Source organism: Peromyscus maniculatus, chromosome 6 (genome assembly GCF_049852395.1).
Source record: "Peromyscus maniculatus bairdii isolate BWxNUB_F1_BW_parent chromosome 6, HU_Pman_BW_mat_3.1, whole genome shotgun sequence".
Taxonomy (NCBI): Eukaryota; Metazoa; Chordata; class Mammalia; order Rodentia; family Cricetidae; genus Peromyscus; species Peromyscus maniculatus.
In genome coordinates, this window is record NC_134857.1 from 74,658,921 (window position 1) to 74,685,525 (window position 26,605).

The window sequence follows — 26,605 nt, forward strand, 5'->3', positions numbered from 1 at the left end:
ACAGCATTCCCGCGGCGTTCGCTGGAGCTTATTTCCTCCCCCTCCCCCAAGCCCTCGGAAGCTGGGCGTGGACCCTGGAGGGGAAAGTCCACCTACCTGTTCTGTAGCTGGGTTGCTAGGTCTCCGCATTCCAAAGGAAGCTTTCTATGAGGGATAGAGCCCTAAGGAGGAACGGAGAGAAAAGTTGCGGTTTGGGCGACCTTCTGCAGAGATGGTGTCTCTCCTGGATCAGGTTACTTCCAGACCAAAAGGTGGTTTGGAAAAGAGATCTTAAAAATAAGTAAATGAATAAATAAACAGATAAATAAATAGATACATAAATAAATAAATGGAACTGGTGAACTGGCCCAGTTACTGGGAAAAATGAAGGTAAATTAACTCTCTAGGTAACCCCTTAAACTACAGTAAGTGTATTTGTAGTAAACAGAAGTATGGTAGTTACCCAGCACTAAAGCACGGGAGTGGGAGTGGGAGCCTCTGAGTCACCCACCATCAGCCTTTCCTCTTTGGGGAAGCACTCAGGGGGACATTACCATCAGCCTCATGTCAGGAAAAAAAAAAAAAAAAGCTTTTTCCCCAGAGTTCAAAAGAGAAGTTAGCTTGGTACACACCTTTAATCCTAGGCAGAGACAGGTGGAGCTCTGAGTTTGAGGCTAGCCTGATCTACATAGATCCAAGCCAACTAGAGATCTACACTGAGACCCTATGGGGGAGGGAGAGGAGAGGGTAGCATCAGGAAAGACGCTAAAAAGGCCCAACCCCGGCCCCCCCCCCCCGGACTTAAATAAGGTGAAACCCCTTTTCTGGAAGAGCAGGTGTAAAAGAATAGAAAGGTGAAGAAACTGAGTCAGATAACTTTAGACACCAGATGGCTGGACCTGCCACAGAGAAGAGTGATTCTCTCTCGTTGAGGCTGAAATTTTGGAGCTGTTGAAATTATCAGCAAGCCTATAAAAAGAGTATGATAGAGGCCAGTCAAAAGGCACAAATGATTTACTTATGGGAAAGTCTCCTTTCAACCCAACTGAGGTGAAACCTAATCTGAACCTTTAGAAAACAGGTAAAATTGGCCGGGCGGTGGTGGCGCACGCCTTTAATCCCAGCACTTGGGAGGCAGAGGCAGGCGGATCTCTGTGAGTTCAAGGCCAGCCTGGGCTACCAAGTGAGTTCCAGGAAAGGCGCAAAGCTACGCAGAGAAACCCTGTCTCGAAAAACAAAACAAAAAAAAAAAAAAAAAAAGAGAAAACAGGTAAAATTATACTTCCAGGGGTCATTTCTACAGCTCATTTCTAGAGAAATTTCTCTAAATGTATAGAAAAGAACAGAAAACAGGTATGTTAGTGGGGTGGTGGTTCAGAAGAGGGCTTGCCTAGCATGTCCTGGGGATTTGGCTCAGTAGAAATTTGCCTATTGTGTCCAAGACTCTAGGTTCAACCAGTTGAAGGAAGAGTGTCATGGGGGAGCACTTGCCTAGAAAACAAACAGGTAAAGGAGAAAGATGGATAGATGGGAATAAGAAAACGTACAAAGGCCAGGAGAAAAACCTGTTGACTGTGAGAACTGGAAGGAGAGAAAGCCTATGGAGTGAGCAAAGGAACAGGGAAAGAGTGGGAAGATAAAAGGAGTTACATATGGAGATTAGCCTGGTGGGTGGTGGCGCATACCTTTAATCCCAGCACTTGGGAGGCAGAGGCAGGCAGATCTCTTGAGTTTGAGACCAGCCTGGTCTATGGAGTGAGTTCCAGGACAGCCAGGGCTACACACGGAGAAACTCTGTCCTGAAAAAACAAACAAAAAAGCAAGATAAATTGTACAGTTCCTATGTAGCCCAGGCTGGCCCCCTCAGTCCTCTAACCTCAGCCTCAGAGTGTGAGATTACAAGAGTACACCAAGACACCCCAAGTACAAAGGCTTTTGAGTAAGACAGTGGCCCGGCAGAAGACTAATCTGGGTCTGTATTACAGATACAATGACGAAGCTTAGTGGAGGTGGCCAGCCTTGTGTGGTCGAGCAGCGCAAACAGAAGGGGACTGTTAATCCGCAAGATGGGAGGAGGAAAAACCACTGAGCCAAATCGTCATGGTCACATTAATTAAAGCAAGCAATTAACTAAAGCAAGCCTTTTTATTCATGGACATGGGCTGCACCCACTAAGGTGCGGTTCAAGGGGTCAGCATTGCAAATGAGAAGACAGGGCTTTTATAGATCAGGGGTAGGGGCTTCCAAATGATGGATTTGGGGGGTCAAAATAGGTGGAGTTACAGGATCGTAACATAAATATAACAAATTGGTCCCTCCTGAAACAAAGACACGGTTGCAAGGTGGGCATAACAGCAGGTGGACATAATGAGGTAGTCATAGGTGGTCACACAACCTTTTGAAACAAAGGTAGGGTTGCAAGGTGGTTATAAACAACTTTTGAAACAAAGACATGATTTCCATTCCTGGAACAGGCAGTTCAGAACCATTTGTAATTAAGGTGATACGTGGGGCATAGCCCAATCCTTGAAAAACAGAGGCTTAATCACAAACAGGAGTGAACCTCATGTCTTTACTGTAAGATGGCTTTTAGGACTAAGATGGAGGCAGGCTGGTTCCATAGGACAAGAGACCACTACCTTGAAACGTTTTCAGCAGGCTTCTTGTTTAGCTCTTGAGTTTTACTTACATATTTTAATTTTACTTACATATTATTTATTTAATTTGTGGAGACAGAGTCTCAGTATATAGCCAAGGAAAAACTCAAACTCACTATGTAGCTCAGGCAGGCCTTGAATTCATGACAATCTTCCTGCCTTTCCCTCGTGGGTCCTTAGATTATAGATGTGACCCATCATGCCCAGCTAAATACTTTGTCTTTAACAATAGTAACTTATACTAACATGTGGGCTTTTCCCAGTTGAGTTGAATTTCTATTCTGGGTGTGGCTAGGAAAGATAATTTTTTAAAAAATGGTCGCTGATGAGCCAGGCATGGTGGTTTATGCCTATGACCTTACCATACAGGAGACTGAGGCAAGAGGGTTGCCACAAGTCCAAGGCCGGTCTGGTTTACATAGTGAGTTCTCAGCTAACATAGGCTACAGAGTAAGAACATGGTAGTTTGAATGAGAATGGCCTCTATAGGCTCATATGTTTGAATACTTGGTCCCCAGTTAGTAGAACAGTTTGGGAAGGATTAGGAGGTGTGGCCTTGTTAGAGGAAGTGTGTCATTGGGGGCAGGATTTGACGTTTCAGAAAGACTCTGGCCACTCCCAGTATCTCTCTCTCTCTGCCTCATGCTTATGTGTTGTGGAATATTATTTTAACTGGGCAAAGATGCGTTACAATTGTTTATGCTGCAGAATATTACTTTAACTGTGTAAAGTAGTGTTACTTCTGTTTATGCTGCATTTGTTTGATTATGTAAAAATGTGTTGCATTTGCTTCACCTTGCCTGCCTAGGGCACCTGATTGGTCTAATCAAAAGCTGAATGGCCAATAGCTAGGCAGGAGAAAGGATAGGTGGGGCTGGAAGGCAGAGAGAATAAATAGGAGGAGGAATGGAAGAACAAGGGAAGAAGGAAGAGGGCAGAACAGAGGAGAAAGAGATGAACACACCTGGGACAAAAAGCCAGGCAGGCACCAGCCAGCAGACATGAGAAGCAGTGAAGGTAAGATATACAGAAAGGAAGGAAAGAGCCCCGAGATAAAGAGAAACAGGTTAATTTAAGTTAAAAGATTTAGCCAGAAATGAGCTAAGCTAGGCCAAGCATTCAAAACCAATAAATCTCCGTGTCATGATTTGGGAGCTGGTTGGTGGCCCAAAAGAAAAAGCCTGGTACACTTACTTAAGCATCAAGATGCCAGCTCTTGGCCACTGCTCCAGCATGATGCCTGCCTTGCTTGCTGCCATGCTCCTCACCATAATGGTCATAGACTCTAACCCTCTGAAACTGTAAGGCCAAATAAACTCTTTCTTCTATAAGTTGCCTTGGTCATGGTGTCTTATAGCAATGGAAAGGTAACGAAGACAGACCCTGTCTGGTAATCAGAAAAGGAGGGAGGGAGGAAGAGAGGGGGAAGAAAGAGTGGCCATGCAGCACTCCATATGCTCTTCCAATTGTGGGGTCTAGGAAGTCCAAGAGTCCCCACAGGCATCTCCTTCTGACCCACTTCTCAGCTCTCCTCAGCATAGCCCGGGAAGCAGAGCTGTGGCAGTTTCCACAGCATTACGCAGAGCGCTGTGTCTAGGGTCAGGAGACCTGTGTTCTGACTTACCGCCGAGAGAGCTATAGTCGAAACCATCGCAGTCCTTTGAATCCTGCCACCTCCAGCTTCTTCCGAGAAGGAAGCTAGATGAGCCCCAAGCTAGATGTGGTGACACATTCCCTCAGTCACAGCACTCAGGAGGAAGAGGCACCTGGGTCTCTGTGAGTTCCAGCTGAACCAGGGCTATACAGTGAGACCCTGTCTCAAAAAAAAAAAAAATTCATATCCACTTTTTTTAAGATTTGTTTATTTATTATATATACAGTGTTCTGCCTGCATGTATGCCTGCAGGCCAGAAGAGGGCACCACATCTCATTACAGATGGTTGTGAGCCACCCTGTGGATGCTGGGAATTGAACTCAGGACCTTTGGAAGAACAGCCAGTGCTCTTAATCTCTGAGCCATCTCCCCAGCCCCTCATATCCATTTTGTTGTTGTTGTTGTTGTTGTTGTTTTTTGTTTTTGTCAAGACAGGGTTTCTCGCTTTGTAGCCCTTGCTGTCCTGGAACTCATTTCCATATTTTCATTCATTCGTTTATTTATTTTTGATGTCACGGGCCATCCCCTGCCTTCCTTTCCCAAGTACTAGTGTGACAGTTTGTGCAGGCACACCGAGCTCACAGTCACATTGTTCTTATGAACTCCTGGGGTCTGGGTGCCGCGCTCTCCCCTAGCTCCTCCTTCAGCTAGCAGCATGAGAAAATACAACAGTGACAGGATAACTCTTTGGGACAAAGAACTCCAAGTCACCTTTTCCACCCTAATCCCTGTCCAGGGAGAGACCCAGCTGGAAGCTCCATGGATTGCCTCACAACTTCTGACCTCTTTGTCCTCCAGCACCCACCCAGGCACCTCTAAGACACTGGGCAACCACAGCCAGTATCTTCAAAGTTTCCAGTACAAATTGAAAATAAGGGTGTCCTTTGAAAGGAAAAGGAATAGCAAGAAAACCATACATCTCCAGTTCTGATGGTATTAAAAGAAGCCAGCTCTTTCCACATCATTTTTTTTCAGAGTTGTTAAAACAACATTCTGAGCAGAGAGCCAGCTTTCCCCCACACACCCAAACAACAGCTGATTCCACCTCCCATCTCTTCCCATCTCCTGTCAGTGAAGGAGAAAAACTTGGCACCTTAAACCTATACACACATTCCCAAAGCCTCAGGATTTTTCCATCCTTCTCTGGCCACTGTGTCGAAGAGTTTTAGCAGAAGCATTGATTTGCTTGTATCTGATTCCTTTTCAAAGTTTATGTTTTATAGTATGGAGACAAGATGACATGCAGAAATAACACTGCACTGGGCTGAGGAGATGATAACTCAGTCGGTAAAGCACTCACTTTGCAAGTGGGAGGCCCTAAATTCAATCCCCAGAACCTAGATAAACAGCAGGGTATGGTGGTGTATATACTTGTAATATCAGAGATGGCAATATGGGAGACAGAGCTAGGCAGACCGCTGGAGCTCACTGGCCAGCTAGCCTGGTCTACTTGGTGTTCCAAGTGTTCCTGGACAATGAGAGATTTTGTCTCAGAAGGAGGAGGAGGAGAAAGAAGAAGGAGGAGGAGGAGGAGGAGGAGGAGGAGGAGGAGGAGGAGGAGGAGGAGGAGGAGGAGGAGGAGAAGAAGAAGAAGAAGAAGAAGAAGAAGAAGAAGAAGAAGAAGAAGAAGAAGAAGAAGAAGAGTGATGGGCTGGAGAGATGGCTCAGTGGTTAAGAGCACTGGCTGTTCTTCCAGAGGACTGGAGTTCAATTCCCAGCAACCACATGGTGGCTCACAACTGTCTGTAACTCCCGTTCCTGGGGACCTGACATCCTCACACCAATGCACATGAGATAAAGTTAAATAAAAAAATTTTTTTCAAAGTGAGGCTTCCTGAAGAACCACATGCACCCAAAGAGGTCCTCTAAGCCCCACATCCATGGGCATACGTGTGCTCGCACACAAATAACACACATGAAAGAGGAGTGGGGGGCACTAGATTCAGAGAGGAAACACCTGACAGAGCTGCTCCTTTAAGAGAGAATCTGCCCTTCGCTCCAGCTTCACTGGCTTTGGGATCTACTACAAGGGTCAGAGCTAAGGTAGACAGCGTGATTGCCAGGGACCTGAAGGTTTCTGCTCACTGCTGGACTCCCCTAAGGGGTTCTCTTTGCTCTAGAGCTTTCCATTGGTAGGATCTGCACTGTGGCTGGAGGTCCACCTTGCCTGATTTTGTTCGCTTCCCATGTCCATTTCTGTGACAGGTGTCAGGTCTGCACCACTACCCAAAGGCTCTGTCTGTTTCTGCTTCCTCTCTGACCCACACAGGCAGTATTGCCCAAACAGCCTGTTCATTCATTCCCAGTTCTGTCTCAGCACCTGCTTCCAAAGACCACCTGAATGGATTCAGTTGTTTCCAGAGCGGTCTGAAAAAGCATTACTCATCTGGTCTACCTGATGAGTTCCAGGACAGCTCCTGGTATACACTTATTGTCTCAGCTACTCAAGGAGGCTGAGGCAGGAGGGTGCCTGTAGACCACGAGTTCAGGCTAGACAACATAGTGAGATTCTGGAAAACAAAAAACAAAATGCTTCCTGGATAGTATGAGGGACAGGTAGTCCCTGGGAGGAGGTCGGCCCTCCTGCTAACCCATGGAGGGGGAATGGGAGGGAGCCCCATCCTGCAACAATTCAGGAATATGAGCCAGGCGGAGAGATAGCAGTGAACACAGAGACCTTGGAATTCGCTGTTATTAAGTTGCTTTGAGCCTTGCCAGGAGATAATGAAATGCTGAGAGTAGTTAACAAACATTGAAAATTAACTGTGAGGGCCAGAGGGCCTCTTTGATGGCGTACAAAGAGGCCCTTATCTCCAGCAGTGGGAGAGTGAGAAACATCTAAGACCAAATTCCCGACTCCAGGGTTCCCAGAGGCCATCAGCAATCAAGCTCAGGGCCTGGCTGGGAAAACCAGGAAGCCTGGTGCATGGGATGAAGATCTAAAAAGACACCAAGAGGATTCTGGTTCCCTACATGCCTCTGAATCCTTGTAGTCTCGAGAGGGTGTCTACCCCTGTCTGTTAAGACCTAGCTCTCCCTCCATGGGGAGAGGACATTGCAGAGGCCTCTTCTGCTCAGAATCTCCTCTGGCCCACCAGAATCCTAATTTGGGCTAAGCTGCAGCATAGTTCAGTGAGGCTATAATGGGCCCTGTAAGGGAAGGAAGGGACTAGACCTCAAAATACCTGAGTGATTAGAATTAAGAAGTGGCTAGGGATCTGATGGGAGCAGTGCTAGACCTCCTGAACGCTGCAAAAACAAGCTGACACCAGCCAAGGCTTAGGTCTCAAATTCAGGACAAATGGTTGAGGCGCCTAGTTTAACATATCAAAGTAGACGCCAGCTGGCAGATTCTCCCGGCATCCCTGGCTGACACCCTACTGTAAACTCTCCAGCCCTGGGACTGGGCTGCACTCCCCTTGCCCCGGATTCTCTGATTCCTATATAATCTTTTTGGTTACGAAGTGACTTGGCCAATTGGTCCACACGGCTCCTTTTCACTCTCTCTTTACTTCCTCTCTTGCTGTCCCCATCCCAACCTCCTCTTATGGCCTGGTTCAGTCCAGATGCCTCTGGCTGTTTTCTCCCTCATATCTACAATAAATCTCCTCCTCCACCACAGCTAGGAGCATTCTGTCCTTTGTTTGTTTGCTTACTCACTAAGGCCCTGAGGTTGGATTTAAATGTGTGTGTGTGTGTGTGTGTGTGTGTGTGTGTGTGTGTGTGTGTGTGTGTCTATAATTTATTTTATTTTAATGTGTATGTGTGTGTGCCTGAATGTATGTTGTATATCTGTGCACCAGAAGAGACATCAGATGCCCTAGAACTGGGGCTACAGATGGTTGTGAGCTGCCATGTCGGTGCCGGGTTAAGATGACTCTTTACCGCCAGGCCATCTCTCCAGCATCCCAGGGACTGGATTTTGATGAGCTTAATTAAGAAGATGAAATATGAGTGCCTAAGGGAGAACTGACATTGGTGTAGCTATCACTTTCTTTTGTTGTTGGGGCGTTTGTTTGTTTGTTTGTTTGTTTTTGAGAGGGGTTTCATGTAGCCCAGACTGGCTCAAGAGGAAGTGGCAGCCCAAACACCTGAACTGCCTAGTAACTGGGGAAAGAAAAGACTAAATACCCCCATTGAAGTCTGCAAACCAGAATTGATCTTAAGAGGCCAGAAGCCTTAACAAAGAATGTTCCATAGACAGCCCAGTGGAGCCCTGGTGACTAGTGCCCCAGGAATGTGCTGGTAAGAGAAGTACCAACAGCACCAAGAAGCTTGCAGTAGCCTCCATCTACAAGCCAGAGCAAAGAGGAGGAGGCAGTGTCAGAGCCGGTCCTTTGTACCAGCAGAGAGAGTAAGACGGTATGGTGTGGTAGAAGCTGGTTACAGCATTTAGTTACCAGAAGCCTGAGGATGCCGGTGACAATGACTATAGTGATTAGTAAGGCCAGAGTGACGGCCAAAAGGCATCATAGATGGTTAATAGAACATGGCGTCCCTCCCAGCAAAACAGATAGTGCTGGATATTGCTGAATATGTAAAGTGCTTGCTACAAAACCTGAGGACCTCAGTTTGGATCCCTAGCACCCAGGAAAACAAAACAAAACCTGGTAGAGTGGCGGATTGGCATTATACCGATGAGCACAGCAGCCTCCCAAAAACCCAGGCACAGCAGCAGACACCTATGATCCCAGCACCAGGGAAGCGGAGACAAGGAGCAGCCCTGAGGCTTGCTGGTCAGTCAGCCTAGCTTCAGTGACAGATGGTGTCTCAAAATACAGGGTGATGAACCAGGGAGATGAGATACCTGACGTCAACCTCAGGCCTCCACATGTGTGCGAGTGTACCTTCAAACACAAGAAAAGAAAAGCAAACAAGGATGGATAGGCAGAAAGACAAGGAGAGATCCTGAGTTTCTGTTTATTTTTTATTTATTTGTTTGTTTGTTTTTTGTTTTTTCGAGACAGGGTTTCCCTGTGTAGCTTTGTGCTTTTTTTTTTTTTTTTTTTTTTTTGGTTTTTCGAGACAGGGTTTTTCTGTGTAGCTTTGCACCTTTCCTGGAACTCACTTTGGAGACCAGGCTAGCCTCGAATTTACAGAGATCTGCCTGCCTCTGCCTCCCGAGTGCTGGGATTAAAGGCGTGTACCACCACCACCCGGCGTGTGCTGTTTATTTTTTAAATCATACCCCTCTGACTAGTTTCCTGACCTGAGTCACTTTTCAGACCCCCAACGCATTGACTGTTCATAAAGACTGGTAACCCTAACAACGTACGAGCGACACATTACTGATTTGGTCACTGTCCTTCCAGAATGGGGCTTGTGATATTTCCTCTTGATTATGCACAGAGGACAGGACCCACAGGCATTTTGAGGGTTGTTGAACACAGAATCCTAAACTGTCCCTGATACCCTAGAGCCCTACTGGGCACGGTAAACAGTGCCCTAGCCAAAGGGCAGCTGCCTGTGAGGCCCCCCTACTTAGAACAATCTTGTTAGGACATCCTGTGGATGGCATCATACTAAGGAGTCAGGCTGAGCAAAAGTGGTTGGCATTGTAAAATATATGACCCCTGAGCACAGAAATAACTGGAACCTTCAATGTCTTTTTTTTTTTTTTTCTTTAAGAATCCAGTGCTTATGGGACATCTGCTCTAAAGTAAAAGACAATTGCTGATAGGCATTGTGGTACCCACCTGTTATCCCAAAACTTGGGAGGCAGAGGCAGGAGGATCTCTGCAATTTCCAGGTCATCCACAGTTCCATAGTGAGACCCTGTCTCAAACAAAGACAGACTGCTGCCCCTTTGGTCCCCTGCCCACAAAGAAGAATTCACAGCACCAGGCAGGGCCCTTTAGGTTCTGAAGGCAACCCTTTCCTCACCAGAAACACTGCTCTGACCCATATACTTGGTCACCCAAAAGACTGTCACTCACATACAGGTAACTGGAGAGAACCCCTCATGAAGTTGTCCTCTGACTTCCACATACATGTCATAGCATGCATACTCACACATGAACATTATGTGTAGGCACACACTAATAATAATTAATAGATGCTAAAGAAATAGGTGTTAAGGAAAAAGTCTACCAGTCTAACGGGGCCTGGTGCAGGAAGGAAGTCCATGTTCATCACTCCTGATGACCTCCTGCAGGACTTTGTGCTTCTGGTTCTGTGGGGTTAGAAGTGCTAATCCTAGCCGGGCGGTGGTGGCGCACGCCTTTAATCCCAGCACTCGGGAGGCAGAGCCAGGCGGATCTCTGTGAGTTCGAGGCCAGCCTGGGCTACCAAGTGAGTCCCAGGAAAGGCGCAAAGCTACACAGAGAAACCCTGTCTCAAAAAACCAAAAAAAAGAAAAAAAGAAAAAAAAAAAAAAAAAAAAAGAAGTGCTAATCCTGCTGGACAGTGGTGGCACATGCCTTTTTTTTTTTTTTTTTTTTTTTTTTTTTTTTAAATCTCAGCACTCAGGAGGCAGAGGCAGGCAGATCTGTGTTTGAGACCAGCCTGGTCTACAGAGTGAATTCCAGGACAGCCAGGGCTACACAGAGAATAAACTGTCCTAAACTACAACAACCAAGAGAGAGGTGTGTTATGGGTTTGGATGTGGTGGTACACACTTGTAGTTCTAGCACTTCAGTGTTTGAGGCTGGAGGACTGTGAAGCCAGACACACACACACACACACACACACACACACACACACACGCACGCACGCACGCACGCACGCACGCACGCACGCACGAGCGCACACACTCAAGCACGCACGCATGCGCGCATAGGAACACATGACAGTACTCTGTTCAGCTATGAGGAATGTCCTTATCTCACTTCTCCCAGAGCAACCCTGTTGGCTAAGTCGAGACTGCACTCTTCCCACTCACACCCAAGAAACACGTAGACCCGGAGTGCACACCTAGGCCTGGCCATTTCTAAAGACCATGAGACTGCTCTGGAAACTTTGTACCACTTTCCATGGGGTTGACTGAGACCTTGTTAGATCCACGGGATGAGTCTCTGCCTTGTCTAGCTGCTTCTGCTTTTAGCTGTCATTCCACAAACCCTAATAAACTTCTTATTGTGTTCCAGTGAAAAAGTAATGTAATTCAAAAGATAGAGAGAAAAAAAAAAGAAGAAGAAAGAAAATCACATATATGGTTTTGGTTTTATTTTTATTTATTTTTGAGAGGGGGTTTCTCTGTGTAGCCCTGGCTGGCCTGGAACTCACTCTGTAGCCCAGGCTGGCCTCAACTCAGAGATCCGCCTGCCTCTGCCTCCCAAGTGCTGGGATTAATGGTATGTGTCACCACACCAGGCTAAAACTACATATATGTATATGTGTATACATACAATGTATCTGAATGTGTACACATAGTTTTAGGGATCAGGTATTGTCTGGTGGTAGGGCTTTTGTCTACATGTGTAAGGTCCTTAATCTAGTCCCTAGCACTAGGGAAGAAGATACATGTGTAGATGAGGGCTAAAAGAAGACAGGCACAAGCCGGACCGTGGTGGTGCACACATTTAATCCCAGCACTCAGGAAGCAGAGGTAGGTGGATCTCTGTGAGTTTGAAACCAGTCTGGTCTACAGAGGAAGTTCAGTCTGGTCTACAGAGGGAGTTCAGTCTGGTCTACAGAGGGAGTTCCAGGACAGCCAGAGCTGTTATACAGAGAAACTCTGTATCGAATCTCCCACCTCACCCCTCCCAAAAAGACAGGCGCAATAACAAGAAATCTGGTAGAGCAAAAGAATCATAAGTGAGTTTTTTACATGTCTTTATTGTTGGAATTAGATAAAAATAAAAACAAAGAGGGCTGAAGAGATAGTTGAGTGGTTGAGAGCACTGTCTGCTCTTCCAAAGGACCTGTGTCTGGATCCCAGCACCCACATGATGACCTATAACCAGCTGTAACTCCATTTCCTGGGGATTTTATGCCCTCTTCTGGCCTCTGTAGACACTACATGCAGCACCCAGACATAGACCTATACACATATAATAAAATAGAATTAAAGACCTGGGCAGTGGTGGCACACGCCTTTAATCCTAGCACTCAGGAGGCAGAGGCAGGCAGATCTCTGTGTGTTTGAGGCCAGTCTGGTCTACAGAACGAGATCCAAGACAGGCACCAAAGCTACACAGAGAAACCCTGCCTCAAAAAATAAATAAATAAATAAATAAATAAATAAATAAAAATAAAAAATAAATAAATAAATTAAATGAAAAAAACTTGGAAAGGCGTGTACCTAGGAACTTTAAAAAACATATTAAAGAATAAGAACGGGGACCAGGGGCTGGAGAGATGGCTCAGTAGTTAAGGGCACTGGCTGCTCTTCCAGAGGTCCTGAGTTCAATTTCCAGCAACCACATGGTGGCTCACAACCATCTACAGTGAGATCTGGTGCCCTCTTCTGACCTGTGGACAAACATACAGAATACTGTATACATAATAAATAAATAAATATTAAAAAAAAAAAAAACTGGGACACTACTCGATGTACTATCTTCTGCCCGTTTTGTTTGTTTGTTTCCTTTGTATAGCTGGCCTCAAACTCACAGAGATCCTGCCTCCTGCCCCTGCCTCCCAAGTGCTGGGACTAAAGGTGTGAGCCACCACTGCCCTCCAGCTTTATGTTTATTTCATTGTTGTTGTTTTGAGACGACAAAAGTCTGGCCTTTGTCTGGTCTGAATTTGTGATTCTCCTGCAGTGTCTTCCTAAAGTGCTGGGGTCCTAGACATCACACACACACACACACACACACACACACACACACACACACACACACACAAGCTCTTTTCTACCTCCCAGCAAGTATGCTCATTTAAGTCCCTGGGCCAATCCTCTCTGCATGTACACATACACACACACTTAAAAATAATAATAAAAATTGCCAGTGGTGGTAGAACATGCCTTTAATCCCAAAATTTGGGAGTCAGAAGCAAGAGGATCTCTGAGTTCAAGGCTGGTCTACATAGTGAGTCACAGAACATTCAGGATTACATAGAGAAATCCTGTCTCAAATAGATAGATAGATAGATAGATAGATAGATAGATAGATAGATAGATAGATAGATAGATAGATAGATAGATAGATGAATGGTTGGATGGATGAATGAATTGTGAAGGTGCACACCCTTAGTCTCAGCACTCAGGAGGTAGAGGCAGGCAGATCTCTGTGAGCTGAGGTCTGCCTGGTCTACATAGTAAGTTCTAGGATGGCCATGGCTACAAATGAGACCTAGTCTGGGTGGGGAGCAGGGGTGGGGAAGATGAAAAATAATCTTTAAAATGTTGGCTGAGATCCTACATATAATAAAGTTAGTCAAGAAACACAAACACCTGTTTATGAAGTACCATCCATTTGTCAGGGACCATTTGCTTTAGTTTTCTTTAGTTGCTACTACAACAAATCATCCCAAATTTAGTGGCTTAAAAAAAACCCACAAATTTATTATCATACGTTTCTCGCCAAAAATCCTAAACCCCCACTTTTAGCAGGGCTTGGTGCAGTCTGGACATTCTCAGGGAGACTGGTTCCCTGCATTCCTTGACTCCTGGTCCTTCTAAACATCTTTAAAGCCAGCAAGGTAGCATTGTTAAATTAAATGGGAGGTCATTAGCCTCGGGCTGACTCCATATTCTGACTACCTACATAGTGACAAACTGGAACCTAACTTAGCATGTAAGCAAACTGAATCTTAAATTAGGAGTACACAGTCCGATCTCAGCTAATCACAGGCTACCAACTTGTCACACCTTACCCGAATAAGGCAGACACCTGCCTCTGGCCAATCAGGTGATTCTTCTAGTTTGCCTCTGTGAGCAGCCTATAAAAGCTTGAATGTCTTCTAGTCCTGAGTACTTCCTTATTCACAAATTGGTCTTTGGTCAAATAAACTCTGCTAAATTTAATTTGTCTGAGAGCTTCAGAAGCATCTAGAAGTCTTCTCTGAGTGTGGAGCTCCTTCCTCCTGGGATAACCTCGTCATCTCAAGATCCTTTTATTTTTCTAGATAGGGTCTCAGAAGTAGCCTAGGGTTGCCTTGAACCCACCATGTTTCCTCAGACTAGCATTGAATTTATGGCAATCCTCCTGCCTCAGCCGCTCAAAAGCTGGAACTATAGGCATGGGCTACCACACCTAGCTTCAAATCCTTAACTTAATCACATCTGGACAATACCTTTGTTCATAACAGATAAAGAGCCCCCTGAGTTTAGGGTAGTGACATCTTTGGGAGGACAATATTGTGCATTTTTTTTTTTTTTTTTTTTTTTTTTTGGTTTTTTGAGACAGGGTTTCTCTGTGTAGCTTTACGCCTTTCCTGGAGCTCACTTGGTAGCCCAGGCTGGCTTCGAACTCACAGAGATCCGCCTGGCTCTGCCTCCCGAGTGCTGGGATTAAAGGCGTGCACCACCACTGCCCGGCAATATTGTGCATTATTGTTGGGATACAGGAGGTAAGATCTCAGCTCCTGGCCTAGTGCAGGGGTGCAGCCTGTAATCACAACACTTGGGAGGCTGAGGTAGGACAATTTCGGAAAGTTCAATGTTAGTGTCTCTCTTTTCTTGCTTCTTTCTTAAGAACTTTTTTCTTTTTTTCTTCCTCTTTTTCTTTGGTTATTGGTTGTTTTGTTGTTGTTGTTGTTGTTTGGTTGTTTGGTTGGTTGGTTTTGTTTGTTTATTTTGAGTCAGGTCTCACTATATACCCCTGGCTGACATCAAACTTCAGAGGCCACATGGAGACTGTATTTTTTTTTTAAGATTTATTTTATTTATTATACATAGTGTTCTGTCTACATGTGTCCTTGTAGGCCAGAAGAGGGCACCAGATCTCATTACAGACGGTTGTGAGCCACCATGTGGTTGCTGGCAATTGAACTCAGAACCTCTGGAAGAGCAGCCAGTGCTCTTAACCACTGAGCCATCTCTCCAGCCCTGGAGATTGTATTATAAAAGGCAAGACAGAAACACAGGTAGATAATTAATACTTTCAGAGGCTGGTAAGTGCAATGAAGGCATCTTAAATCAGGAGGACTTGGTATAGAGCAGGTGGGGGTGGTGGTGGAATGGGGGTCTGTCACTGTGTGGAGGTGGCTTTTGAGCCAAAGCCTGAAACATTTGAAGATAATGGGGCACCTCTGGCCCTGTGCCTCCTGGAATTCTTTGTACATTTTGCTAAGTTTAGGCCTGTTGATTCAAGAAGTTAGTTTTACCTAGGGCTCCGTTTTACCCTCCACAGTGGTGAATGAGCTAGATGAGGCAGACAAGTTCCAACGTACAAAGTAAACATTGACTTACCACCCTCCTCAGGAAGCTGAGTTTCTCAAGCCTTTTCAAATTTCAAGTCAAAAATAAGAAGCATCAGGGCATGCCACCTAATCCCAGAACTCAAGAGACTGAGGCAGGAGGATTGCTACAAGTATGAGGCTAGGCTGGTCCACTGATTGAGACCCTGCCTCAAAAACCAAAGCAAACAACAGTGAAAAAGATGAGGTACTCAGCTGCCTAGCCTGAGGGCCTGAGTTTGTCCCCCCTAGACCCACATGGCGGAAGGAGAGAACCAATTCGTACACGCTGTCCTCTGAGCATCCCATGTGCACCATGGCACACCTCCTTCCACAAATAAATGCATACATGTAATGGTTTAAAACCCTTTTTTTTAAGCTGGGTGGTGGTGGTGTACACCTTTGATCCCAGTACTTGGGAGGCAGAGGCAGGCAGAGCTTTGTGAGTTCGAGGCCAGCCTGGTTTAAAGAGTGAGTTCCAGGACAGTTAGGGCTACACAGAGAAATCCTGTCTTGAAAAACAAAAAACAAAAACAAAACAAACAAAAAAAATTTTTTTTTTAATTAGAACTTTTTGTTTTGAAGTGTGCAAGAGCAGCCAGGCTGGAAAGATGGTTCAGTGGTTAAGAACACTGGCTGCCGGGCGGTGGGGGCGCACGCCTTTAATCCCAGCACTTGGGAGGCAGAGGCAGGCGGATCTCTGTGGGTTCCAGGCCAGCCTGGTCTACAAAACCAGTTTCAGGACAGCCAGAGCTACACAGAGAAACCTTGTCTCAGAAAACCAAAATAAGGGTTGGGGATTTAGCTCAGTGGTAGAGCACTTGCCTAGCAAGTACAAGGCCCTGGGGTCGGTCCTCAGCTGGGGGGGTGGGGTGGATTAAATAAATAAATAAAATAAAAACATAACCCAGAAGTGTTTGTGTTTGTGATCTGACATAAAACCCTGAAGACCACAATGATGGAGCCATTTAAATCCTTGGCCACTGAAGTTTAAATTTGGGAGGAATAATTTACAAAAACTCTTGAGAAAGTCTAAAGTACACTTCCCTCAGGCAAACTCTGATTGCTCACTACACCCTGGGCACAGGGGAAGTGGGAACTGGACCTTCTAGAGGTGGGTGGGCAACATTGCTCCTTCCCATCCGACAGCGCATCAGGACTAAGCAGAAGGGCAGAGTCTGGCTTCCCCAGGAGAAAGCCGTCCTTCCCTCAAGGCTGTGAGAGGGAGGGCATCCTGTAGATTAAAGAAAAGACTGCTATCAAGGAGGAGGCTAGCCAGCTAAATGAAAAATTACAAAAAGTTTACAAAAAGAACAACACATTCTCACCCCAATAACAAAATTCTCTTCTTCTTTGATTCTCTTCTCAGGGGAGGAAGGGGTCCTTATCCTGGTATGTGGCTAGAAATTCCACAATGACATGCTTTATATCTTGTCTTTCTGGGCTGTCCTTTGTTTTCCCCAAAATAATTATTTACTTTTAGGACTATGGTGTAGCTCAGTGGCAGAGCCCTCATCACCACAGGAGAAGCCCTCACTCACTTTCTTCCTTTGCACCAGAAGAAAAAACAAACTTATTTCAAAACAAATTTCTGTTTGAGCAAAATATAAATTAGATGCATTCTTATATGCAAATAAGCATATATAAATTAAATATCCAAGCTGTGTGATTTAAAATTTTTACATAGTTTTTTTTTTTCTCTTTTGGAAAACAATTTATTAAGGATGACTGACATATGGAAATCTTCAACTGTAAAGTGTCCTGTGGGAGCGCTCCCATGTATATACGTCTATGGAATCCCTCCTACCCGCCGGATAACAAGTGTAGAATCTGGAGGTGCGGGGTGGATCTGTTTTCCCTGGGTTCTGACCTCTTATCAGCTCACAAGTTTGTACTCTGAGTAATGCAACAAGATGAGTCACTTACAAAAAATTTTCCTGCTGAAGTAGTCAGGGAAGAAAAGCGGCTCCCTCCCCACCCACTTGGCGGGTGCTCAGTGGCTCATTAACGCAATCTTTCACTAGGCTGTCATTTCTCTCTCTCCACTGTACACAGGGCTCAGCGGGAATGCAGAGGGCTGAGAAAGGGCTCAGTGGGAATCCCTGGCTGCTCGGTGTGGAATCGGGAGGGGTTTCTGTCCTTGGTTCCCCAATAGCTCTGGCTCTTGCTCCGGGCTGTCAGCATGAGTTCTTCCTGTCTCTAACTCAGTATTCCCTGTGGACTGGGAGAAAAGGACCAACATCATGCTAGCAGCCTGCCCTTCTAGCATCTAGATTTCAGTCCTGTTCTTCTCCTTGTTCAGCAGTATTTACTGAATTCTTTCTTACCAGGTGCCACACTGTTTCAGGCTCCAGGTATAGAGCAGAAGTCAAAACAGACAGTGCTGTCTGCCTGCCTGAACTGAGCTTTTGGGCTCCTGTTGGTGGGGAAAATCTAGACCCTTGGTTCCACCTGTCAACGGTAACTTGTGGGTTATTCCCAGGTGTGTGTCCTCTTTCCTCCTTGGCTTTGCAACTGCTGCTGTGTCTGTGATCTTCTCCAGCTCCATGCCCTCCCTGAACCACCTGTGGGTGTTTCTCCCCTGTTCCCTAACCATGCATGGGAGACATCTTTCCTTTGTCTGTCCCTGGCTCCTTTCCCTCGGGGGCTCATTCACTTTCATACTTTGCACTTCTGCTTCTAAATCAAGACAACTCTCTCAACCCTGACCTCTCATCCATAAACCAAGTCTGCTTCCCACTTTCTCCAGGCCTCTGCACCTGTGCATCTCACCTCTCATTAGGGCACAAACTAGGTGCAGGAACTTCCCCAGTCCATCAGCTCTCTGTCCCAAAGTTCCTGTCTTCACTTCTCACCCAAATATGAGGAGTGACTCTTTGGTTAGAATTATACTAGAGACCAGCAATTAGGAAAACCAGGTGGGCACTGTGGATCACCTGTAACATCAGAGGACTGCTGTGAGTTATAGCAGTCTGGGCTATGGAGTGGAGCTCTGTCCCAAAATACCAAACCAGAGGACGTGGAGAGATGACTTGTTGCTCTTCAAGGGGATTTTCCAGGTTCACTTCTCAGCACACACATGGTAGTTCACAACCATCTGGGACTCTGGTTCCAGGGGATCTGATGCCTTCTTCTGACTTCTTTGGGCACCAAGCATGCATGTGGTACACATACATACATGCAGGCAAAACATGCACATACATAAAATAAATAAAATCTAAAATAAAATCCAACAACAAAATCAACTATAACAATAGTTAAGATGACAAAGTCCTATGAGTTCTTTCTTTGACAACATAGATTTATCCACTCATTCAATTCATCTTAAGTACCTACCCACAGTTCCAGAATATCTAACGCCCTCTTCCGGCCTCTGAAGGCACCAGGCAGGCATGTGGTGCACAGACATACATGAAAACAAAACACCATACACATAAAACAAGATAACAATGAGAAGAGGAGGAGGAGGAGGAGGAGGAGGAGGAGGAGGAACCAAGCCAGGTTTGAAGGGATGGCTCAGTAACTAAAAGAGCTCACTGCTCAATCATGAAGACAGGAATTTGGATCCCAGTACCTACATCTAGCTGTTCACAGACTGCCTGTAACAATAGCTCCAAGGGACCCAACACCCTCATCTGGCCTCTGAGGGTACCTACACACATATGAACATATAACCCCACTCCCAGCATGCACACACATGTACGTGCAGACACAGACACACACACACACACAGACACACACACACACGAAATAAAAATAAATTAAAAAATCAAAGAACAAGCCGGGCGGTGGTGGCGCACGCCTTTAATCCAAGCACTCAGGAGGCAGAGGCAGGCGGATCTCTGTGAGTTTGAGGCCAGCCTGGGCTACCAAGTGAGTCCCAGGAAAGGCGCAAAGCTATACAGAGAAACCCTGTCTCGAAAACCCGCCCCCCCCCAAAAAAAAAATCCAAGAACAAAACCAAACCTTAGCTACCCTGAATATGGAACATTTAAAACAAACAAATACTTGAATGCAAAGCACCTTTATGGACCATGTGGAGTAGTCCCAGCCTTGGGCAAAGCAGGTTGGGAAGTAACATGAACTTCGGAGGGAGATTTGTCACTGCTGGACTTGGGTCAGGCTGTAGGGCACGAGGGTAGGGAAGAAGGGAGTCTCTGGGAGCCTAGAGGGGAGCAGGAGGCAGCAGAGGCCTGGCAGCCTGGACTCTGGCTGATTCTGTGGCCCGGACAGGGCTGGCACAGAGGGGTTTTGCTCTGGCCACTCAGTGAACTGACAGGAAATGACAACTGTGGAAATCCATCTGTTCCAACCGAGCAGTAGAAACACATGTAAATAAGTAAAATGAAAAACTGCGATGTCCGGGAGAGGATCCTGGAACAGAAAAAAGACACTAAGTTAGCAATGAAAGGGGTTGGAGAAGTGCTCAGGGGCTGAGAGTACCCGGGTTCGATTCCCGGTACCCATACAACAGCTAAACCATCTTTAACTCCAGTCCCAGGGAATCCAGTGCCTTCTTCTGGTCTCCACAGGCACCAAACACACAGGGGATGTGTAAACATACATGCAGGCAAAACACCCAAACACATAACATTTTAATAACAAATGAAATAAGGTATGGCCTTTAGCTAATCGTAGTAATTGTTTACAATGTGCCATACTACCAAGATTAAGATATAAATAATTGGAAAATGGAGCTGGGTATGGTGGTGCATGCTGTAATACCAGCACTTGGGAGGCCAAAAAAGGAGAATTTTCATGAATTCAGGGCAAGACTGGGCTAAATAATGAGGCCCTATCTAAAGAAGACACACCACAAAATGATAATAACCTCGGGGTGGTGGCACAGACCTATAATCTCAGCACTTGGGAGGTAGAGGTGGGACAATCAGGAGTTCAAGGTCATCCTCGGCTATAGTTTTGAGGCCAGCTAAGCTACCTGCTCCATCCAGTTCCTAATGAAAATTTTTTGGGGAGAGGTGGGGGTTTTGAGACATAGTTTCTCTGTGTAGCTTTGGCTGTCCTGGAACTCACACTGTAGACCAGGCCTGGAACTCACAAAGATCTGCCTGCCTCTGTCTCCCGAGTGCCGGGATTAAAGGCGTGCGCCACCACTGCCTGGCTCCTAATGAATTATTGATTGTAAGACTTTGTCACCCTAAACTCCAAGGGAGGGAAGGAAGACCTGTCACTATCAAATTCTTACTGGGGGAGCCTGATCAAGGCACTGTTGTTGCCAAATACATTGTAGCACAGTGGTAGAGTACCTGCCTATCATGTACAAGGCCTTGGGTACAGTCCCTGGCACCACCACCACCACCACCACCACCACCACCAACAACAACCAAAGACAAGCACTCTAAGAGAAAAATGAACAGAGGGAAGAAACAAGATGGGATTTGTCCCTACTCATAGTTTAACAAAAAGAACACAGCCAATAGAGAGGAACAGGGCGAACCATTCCCATTCACGCACAGTCAAACAGATGCAAATTACAACAACAACAAGAAGATGTCTTCTTTTTTTTTTTTTTTTTTTTTGTCTATCAGGCTTTTGGCAAGTTTTATTTATTTATTTATTTATTTATTTATTTATTTATTTATTTATTTATTTATTTATTTTAGGTTTAGAAATTTCTGGAGTTAGCACACTGTGAGAAAATAGGCATTCTCAAATATTCTTTTTTTTTCTTATTTTCTTTTTTTTCTTTTTCTTTTTCTTTTTTTTTTTTATTATGTATACGAAAGAGGGCACCAGATCTCATTACAGATGGTTGTGACCCACCATGTGGGTGCTGGGAATTGAACTCAGGACCTCTGGAAGAGCAGTCGGTGCTCTTAACCTCTGAGCCATCTCTCCAGCCCTCAAATATTCTTGGTAGGAGTAAAAATCACAGTCTTTTTGGTGAGCAACAATCCAATAACTATCATTTGAAATACAATTATGTTTTGACTCAGTGACAAATCCCACTGCTAGAGTAGTAGATGAATATAGTTTTGAGGCATGACAAAGTGCATACTGTGTGTGAAGATACATGGTCCTTTCAGTGTAATTTCTTTTTTTCCCCTTTTTTAAAGAAAAGATTTATTTATTTTTGCTTTATGTGTATGGGTGTTTTACCTGCATATATATCTATGTACCATGTGCATACCAGTTGCCTGTGGGAGTCCAAAGTCGGTATCAGATGCCTTGGAACTAGAGTTACAGATAGTAGTGAGCTGCCATGTGAGTGCTGGGAACCAAACCTGAGTCCTCTGCAAGAGCAAAAATTGCTCTTAACTGCTGAGCCACCTTGCCAGCTTCCCTTCCTTTTTTTTTTTTTTAAGACTGTGTGTCGCCGGGCGGTGGTGGCGCACACCTTTAATCCCAGCACTCAGGGGGCAGAGGCAGGTGGATCTCTGTGAGTTGGAGGCCAGCCTGGGCTACAGAGTGAGATCCAGGACAGGCTCCAAATCTACACAGAGAAACCCTGTCTTGAAAAACCAAACCAAACAAAACAAAACAAAAAAGACTGTGTGTCTTTATATGGTGCTGGCTACACATACTAGACTTTCTTGAGCCTGTACTGATCCAACTGTCTGCCTCTAAACTGCTCGGATCACAAGGTGTATGCTTCCATGCCCAGCTCAATAATTTCCAAAATCAAAAGAAAATCTCTGAGCAAAGTAAGGGTCATAATAGGAGAGTCAATAATACATTGTACTATGTACTATGGGTGTTGGGCTGTTAGAAGGAAGCAGATTTTATGTGTCAATAACAGAAGGTCCCAGAGTCCTCTAAAGAAGGAAAAGACAGGGGCTGGAGAGATGGCTGTTCTTCCAAAGGACCTGAGTTTAATTCCCAGCACCCACATGGCAGCTCACAACTGTCTGTAACTCCAAGATCTGACACCCTCACACAGATATACATGCAGGCAAAACACCAGTACACATGAAATAAAAATAAATAATTAAACAAACAAAAATTTTAAAAAAAGAAGGAAAAGACAGAAGAACAGATAAGAGAAATTTAGTGATATGTGTATGATCTCATTCATGAAATCAAAGAGACCAGAATAGTTTCATAGTTTATAGCTCAGTGAAAAATTAAATGACAGGAGCCCCTTGTTTATAAGAGTTCCCATACCATAACACTGGTGAAAGCACTGAGACAAGCCTGGGACCCTTTGGAGTGGGGCATCGATGCAATGGCACAGGTCATGTGCCCATGACGCCAGGCCCCTCCCCATACAGAGTTGATTCTTGGTATTTGAGTACATATTTGCCAATTCATCTAACTTGCTAAGATTAATTTGTAAACCCCCCAAACAAGACTCAGAATGCTTGATTGGTCATTAATAGACATGCACAGAGCAGAAAAGAAATGTTGCTGGCTATTATATTACCAGCTGAGGTCAGATAAGGTGACTCTGCCTCTCACTCTGGCCCCTGGCTTACTTCATAAATAAGCATCTCTTTCTCTGGTGTATTATATTTAGTGACACATGCTTGGCAGGGTTGTTATTTAAAATGATCCTCATGATCCTGTGGAAGTGCTGTCTAGAGTTCCTGAGCCCAAGAAGGCTTCAATTTGTTGGATAAGCTTCCTTCAGGCATGAGTTACCTATGAGGTCAGCATTAGGGAGCCAACAAAATGCAGAAGGTAAGTCTAAGTGGAAACATATATAGGACAGCTTACATACTGATCAATTGAAAATACTTGCACCCTTGTGATCCCAGCACTCAGGAGGCAAAGGCGCAAAGTGTTATGAATTATTATGTGTGTGGGGGGGGACAGGGACCCCGAGGGTATCCCATGCATGCAGGGAAACATACTGGGCAGATGCACACCATGCAGCATGGTGGTGGTGGCCAGTAATTCACAATCCAGAGGCTACATCCATGTGGAGAGTTTATTATTATTATAGAGAGATGAAGGAAAGAGATGATAGAAAAGAGAGAGACAGAGAAAGATAGAGAAGGAGAGAGAGAGAGGTCGAGGGTACACATGCCATGAGAGGAAAAGCAGAAGAGAGAGATGAAGGGGAGAAGTTTTTCCTTAGAATGAGGCTTTTATGTCAGGACACAGGGTAGAGCCAAGGCGTGGGATTTCAAGGGGTGGATCAGAATATTAATATTCCTCTGTTTTGATTATTATTAAAAGAGGTGGGTCATGGGCACAAGTGGGGGAACAAGGGCCCTGAATTCTCGAGGCTACCTCAAGTTGACAAGGGGTGAAGTCGGGAGGGAGGAACCGGAGTCACAAACACAGTGGAAGATCTCAGAGACATTCCTTGAGGGAGCTGAGGAGGCAGGTTGCAGCAGTGGTGTTCCAGGAGCTTGGGGGAAAATGGCATGCCAAATCAGGAGTATAGAAGCCATGGCATCTGCTGTTTCTCTGGAGGTCAGGTGGGAACAATGAATCTGCAAAATATGCTAAAAAAAAATAGGTGGGGTCAGAAATAGGCTCTGGAGGTTGTTAGTTTTCATCAGACTAGATTTCTTGATGCAGTAGCAAAACTTTTCCCAGGAGCCTATAGGTATCTATAAGACATCTGGAATGGATTTACATCATGGCAAAAGGGTTAAAAATCCACTTAAGGATTCTTAAGAACTCTGTAGTCAATGTTCTATCAGTTTATCAATGCTGCATTTATCAGTATTAAAACTTTGAAATTAATTAATTTTAAAAAAGAAAAAAGAAAAGAAAAATTTGAACTATTAAAAACAAACAAACAAACATATTTTACTAAAGTAAAAAGGGGGAGCTAGGGACTTATCATTCCTCGCCACATCCTATTCTTTCCCTCGTTTTACATATTTTAAAATTTTTATCAGTAGATTCTGCTGGAGTATCCACTACAGATAAGCACTGGAGGGCAAATCACCCTCTGGAGTGATGGAAGGATCTTTCTACTGGCACTTGGAGGGGACCCGATCTGGTGTTGGTGTGGGCCCAGGGTTCTGTTTATGTTTTTCCTCAGGACAATGAGGTTCCTCTTTGGGTTCCTGAGTGCTGTGTGCACCCTGTGGCTGCTGCTGAAGCCCAACATGGCAGAGACCTATTGGGCCTTCATGAAGAACTCTCCCCTTCTGATGCCAATGGGGATTGAGAGCCGAATATGGCCAGCTTTGGCAAGCATTAACGTAAGCCTAGGAACTGTAGCCATGCGGTTGTATTCTCCAGAAGGTAATGTGTGGTAACTGCCTTTTCAAGTATATTTGAGAAAGTGTCACCCAGACACCTTGGAGATTAAGGATAACCCTGAAGGTCACTGACCTCCATTTGTTAACAATAGCATGCCAGCTAAGCCTTTTCATTTTCACAATCCTCTTCAAGCTGGTGTAGTACCTACTTTCCAGGAGTGGCTCTGTGCAACATTTATTGGCCTCCTGAAATTCATTTAGCCCCCTTTGAAGATACCTTAAAATTTGTGAGCCTGAATGTAGCCATTATGAGACCATTAGTTCTGCTCCTTGTGAGCTGCCTGTTTTTTCTTTATGGTTCTTAGTTGTTCTTTTGCAGAGCTGCCAGCTTAAGTCGTGCTGGGATCAAGAAAAATGGGCCTTGGTGGTTTGTGTTCTTGGAGTTGTGTCCATGCCAGTGGATGCCCACACACTCCAGAAGAGAATTTGACATCGCTGCTGCTGTTGTTGCTGTTATAGCAGTGGTGGCCACTGCTGCTACTGTTTCTGGGATTGCCATTTCATAATTGGTTACTACAGCTAGCACAGTGGAGACCCTGGCAGCAAAAGTAGCTACCACAGTTAGTTAATCTTTCATTCTATTGGGCATGATAAATTTAATTCAATAGTTATATACATTTTTATTGGCTTTGAAAGTTATAAACTCAAGTTCCATTTGCTTTGGGGATACCATCTTACAAGGACTCCAGTTTGCAGTAAGGCTCGTTAAGGAAGGGAATGGCTCAGTTGCCTTTAGCCTACTGGCTATGGGTGGGTTAGGACCTCTGTGGATCTTTTCTGTGTCGAACACACAAATTGCAAGCCCAGCCCCACTTTGAGATCTTTGGCAGCAGTTAACTCTGCAGCTCACACATGATTGAGCCTGTATGATAATGAGTATTCAGAAACAGGTAATGTCTGGGGGGAGCTCACCAACCTAAGACAGAGCGCCTGTGTGGCCTGGGCAGGTGTCTCCATGATGGGTAAGGTGACCTGCTGATGTCCCACACAACCTAAGTCAGAAGCTCATTTTTTAGTAAAAGGAGGGACCTGTAGGGCCCTGGGCCCCGTTTTAGGTAACTGTTGCCTTGCTTGCTGACCTTGACCTTGATATCCTCCCTATGCTAATTCCCTGCCGGGTTCCACCCTCCTGAATGCTTAAGGGAAGTTCCTTGTCTGTGTATCCTGCATAATGGGTGTTAACAGCTTAGATGCAAGATTGTAAAACATCAGTAGTGAACTTCTGCCCTCTGGGGTTCTCCCATTGTGCTATAAGCCTGTATTTAAGACCTCCTCCCTCCTTCAATAAATGACTTTCGGCATTCAAAAAAAAAAAAAGTATTTCTTTTCCAAGGACTTTGGACTGTCTATAGGAAATATCAAGCCTTGCAGCACCTACATTTCCAGCTGGCCCCCGATGGTCCATTTGGCCATCAATACCTCCTTCCTTTCTCCTTATACCCACACTATGTTACTGTCAGTATCTGTGAAGTTCTTTTTCTTTATTCACCTTTATTCTTGGGTTTCCTTTGGTTTTGATTTTGCTTACTCTGATGGTTGTTTGGGGGAAAGGGCTCATGCTGTGTCCTTGCCTTAGCTTCCAGAGCACTGGGATTACAGGCATGAGCCACCATAACCATCACGGTCATCTTTATTCCTACTACCTCCGTCGATTCTGCCTTCTCTTTCTTGATTTTTAGATTGTGAGTGTTGAGGTTTGTGACACAGTATTTTGCCATAGAGAGCCCATTAATAAAATATCCATCCTCCACAAGATAATCCTAAAAAAAGAATAATATTAAACACATCAATTGCAATTAAACTAACTGTTTTATTTTACTCCATATGTGTTAAAACCTATTTGAGAA

General features: G+C 45.0%; 1 long non-coding RNA gene across 1 annotated transcript; it reads left to right on the plus strand.

Annotated features, from left to right (window-relative positions):
• The first annotated feature begins 146 nt into the window (after positions 1–146).
• On the plus strand, positions 147–2,114 carry LOC143273911 (uncharacterized). The gene is made up of 2 exons (XR_013052218.1): positions 147–280; positions 1,965–2,114. It is a non-coding gene; the product is annotated as an uncharacterized LOC143273911 (long non-coding RNA).
• Positions 2,115–26,605: the final 24,491 nt, after the last annotated feature.